The following is a 4,057-nucleotide window of genomic DNA, read 5'->3' as shown; positions in this document are numbered from 1 at the left end:
ATCAATATTTTTTTAGATATTAGCCGTTTTAGAACTTTTACCATGCATTATAACACTAAATTTCTCGGAACCCACGGCATATCCGGTCCCGCCATTTTCCTTATTTGCATCTTATGTTATCAACTTTCGCTGATATCAAGCATTTTCAATAACTTGTTGTACAAACCGAGATGGTCCCTTGTTAGCTCATCATCCAAATTTACTATCTATTTCATTTTTAGAACTTTTCAATCATTTATAGGTCGGAATCAGACTATGCATTGAAGATTGAGATTAAAGATTAAAATCTCACCAATGAGGACAACGAAATTTTGGCATCTTTTGTTCTGATTGGTCAAACATCAATCTTTCGATCTTCAATCTCAGAGTGCCGTCCCATGACGCGTATCGCTGTATGCGCGCATTCGCGTATCGAAAGATACGACCAATCATTGACGATCCGCCGTTTTACGTACGCGATAATTTTGCCCTTAATGTCCCATGGAGCGGTTCGTGCGTAAGCGGATTAGCGGATCGCCAATTACAACATCATTCTGTTAGATCTGCTTGTAAATGGGACATTAAGGGCAAAATTATCGCGTACGTAAAACGGCGGATTGTCAATGATTGGTCGTATCTTTCGATACACGAATACGCGCGTACAGCGATACGCGTCGTGGGACAGCACCCTTCTCATTCTTCAATGCATAGTCTGATTCCGGCCATACAGATATCAAGTTTCCACTTTTATTTAATTATTATTTAAAATGAAAATATTCAATATATTTCGTTATTTAAATAATTATTAATTATAGTTGTGTTCAAATAACTTATACGAGACACGGTATCATATTAGGTCTGTTCGCGTTGCTCGCACTTTTTGCACTCCGCATCTTCGCTTTCTCTCTTTTCAAAACCAAATATACTATATCTATCTCATTATAAGTGCAAAAATATTTGGGAATTTCATGCAACGCGGGCAGCACTATATAGCAGGCCAGGCAGGCCTATTATGCGCACTGAGATGTAGAATATGATAACGATTTGAAACCGCACGTTTGCTTTCAGGGGCAAGTAAGACACAACGCCGCCGCCGCGACACTCTGATACCTCCGATAACTTCTTACGCTCCTAATAATTTTGTCGATTTATACGTTAATTTTCTAACGCCAAGAAACTGAACTTTCTCGCGTAACCCCTCCATCCGAATATGTACTTTTATTATCTTTTATGCATCTCTTGCACAGATATGTATAATCAGATTTTTTATTTAATTATAACTTAACTTAAAGTATCTAATTTATTTAATAATTATTATATAGGGTAAGTGGTCCAACAATGAACCATGTAAATTTCAGAGACTCGTATTTCGCTCAATTATTGAATTGAAGGTCTGAATTTTTGCATACAGTTTATGAATTTAGTTGACTACATACCGTAAATAATAACTTTTAAGTTATCCCTGAAGTTTAGTTACAATTTCGATTATTTTAAAAAACGGGAAATGGTTCATTGTGAACAAGGGGTGTTACACAATGAACCATGCTATTTTTAATAATGATTTATATGTTTTATACTGCGAATTGTTGGGATTATTTTAAGAGTTTTGCTATATTTTAAAATGTTTATTTATAAAATAGATAATTATAAAGTGGTGAGGATTCACAAGGCCGACCACCGCGTTTTTCTTTCGTTTTGAGTGAAAATGCGTCAAATAAATATATTTTTATTGAAATTTTAGGTGGGGAAAGGGACTGTATTCTAAATAATTATTACAATGAATTATTATTTTGAAAGTTATCGTAAAAAAGGTTATGTGGTCTACAATATACCATGGTTCATTGTTCACTACGTCAAAATGATTCATTGAAGACCACCTAGCCTTTTCCACGATAATCCTCTAACTAATGTGGTAAAATAATGTAATAGAAAAAGTTACTTACAGAATAATAAAGCCAAATGTGCACATAAAACTATTGCACAATGAAAAAAATTATAGGTATAACAACAAAAACATAAAAAATACGTAAAACTTACGAAAAAAATTTACTTTGCAACCCAAAATTCTTAAAATGTGACATTACATGGTCGTTCTTGGCACGATCTGCCAGTCGACTGGAGAGCCGAGGAGGGGCTCAAATGCGAGTCGCTGCATGATAGCAGCACAATCTGATAATGTTGCATTTACGAAATATCGCAATGGTTCATAGTGTACTATTGGTTCACTGTTGGACTACCTACCCTACGTTTAAGTCTAAATTACAAGTAATAAAATTCGAGCGTTATAAAAGTATACACGTATGTTATACGCGTAAATAAAAGTTACTAATTTCCACGTTAAAACGTATAATATCGCGGCAAATTAAGAAAACCCGTAATGTATATGATTTCCTAAAATTAAATAATAGGCATTTATTAATATCTATGCGAATGTCGCTTAAAATTTCCTATATAGAAGTGAACTATCTTAGTGAGATAGTTCACTTTGTACACTTGTACAACTATCAAAGTGATTGCCCACTTTGTACACTTGTTTTGCTTCCTTATATCTATTCGAGATTGGCATAAATAATATACCTCTCTCTTCGCACTTCTTTTGTACAAAATCCTTGAAAACCTGCAGTATTTGTGAAGCTGTTCGTACTGCCTCTGCAGGTCTCTGTAAGAAAACGATAGCATAATTTTATAGAAAATATATGCATATTACTTGTGCCATTATTTAACATCACGTAATTTAAACGGATAATGTGTATTTCCTGTACCTCTATTCTCGGCTGCGCAATCGGTGCAACCTGCGATATTGTTGACTGAGTTCTTTCTAAGCTTGTTAAATATGAAACTTGTTCTATTGCGCCAGGTTGATAAGTTTCTGGCCCACTGACAGCCCTATTCATCATGTCCAATGCTTTCTTAAAATGCTCTGTAAATCATATTTGTTTCATAATTTAATAATCATCAACTGTGGGGGAACAAAAGATGTAAATTCAATATAATAATGCGACGTACCTTTTTATTACTGGTTCTGCTAGTCATTTAACTTGTCATTTAACTTGTCATTAAACTTGTCATTTAACATCCCTTTTCAACCCATGTACCAAATTGTTACTTGATCACAATTAGGCGAATGATTGAGCCAAAGTGCTAAAACTTGTAGCCATTTTGGGAAAAAGAATTTATCAAGTAATCCTGCCATTATATGAACAGGTATTAATTCCTTCCATTCATACACCCAATACCATTGATCTAAGTGCTGTTGGTATGGATTTATAACAAACTCGGATAAGGCTATTTGCAATTTTGGAATAATGTTTTTGACTAAACATGCTTCCATGTCTCCTTTAGCAAATACTTCTGCCTATGGTTGCAACATTAATCTAGCGAATCTATCTGATGCACGCCAACCTCCTAATGCCGATCCAAGTTTTCTATGTATTATTGGATAAATCAAAATATCTAAACGATTTCCTTGAATAATATAAAAACAGTTATTATTACAACGTAATTCATTTGTATAATCAAATATATGAAAATCATGTTAAAGGATAAATTTAAGTATGTACAGTGGCGTGCAAAAGTTCCCGGCAGTGACATTTTGTATACTCTAATTTATTTAAAAAAACCCCGAGAAAATTTTAATCATTATCAGATGTTAGTACAAGATTTGGTTATCCACATCTTGTACTGATACGCGATAATGGTTAAAATTTTATTAGACTTTTTTTATAAATTAGAATACTTCGCTGGCCGGAAACTTTTGCACGCCACTGTATATGTATATTAGGTGTTAAACTTAATTCCTGCCGTTTTTTTGTCTCCAAAATTGATTTGTTTCGAAGGGAAGATGAATGAATACCTTAATCAAAGTAATTTCCTCCATTTTCTACCACTTTTTCCCATCTCTCTGGCGACAGGGCAATCCCACGACGCTAGAACACGGTGTCTCTCGAGGCAATCCATTCATCCACCCATTTTTGGACTTCGTTGTGACTGGAGAAGTGTGTGTCCGTAAGTGCGTGTTGCATTGATCGGAAGAGATGGTAATCCGACGGTGCCAAGTCTGGAGAGTACGCTGGATGCG

The 4,057-nt window shown here is 34.8% G+C and overlaps 1 pseudogene; it reads right to left on the bottom strand.

The window, feature by feature from the left end:
* Positions 1-2,446: 2,446 nt before the first annotated feature.
* The window catches only part of LOC108761263 (tuftelin-interacting protein 11-like), a 33,273-nt pseudogene continuing 31,662 nt past the window's right edge, over positions 2,447-4,057 (bottom strand).

The sequence above is a fragment of the Trachymyrmex cornetzi genome, unplaced genomic scaffold, assembly GCF_001594075.2.
Source record: "Trachymyrmex cornetzi isolate Tcor2-1 unplaced genomic scaffold, Tcor1.1 scaffold246, whole genome shotgun sequence".
Lineage (NCBI taxonomy): Eukaryota > Metazoa > Arthropoda > Insecta > Hymenoptera > Formicidae > Trachymyrmex > Trachymyrmex cornetzi.
This window is presented reverse-complemented; position numbering and strand designations above follow the sequence as displayed.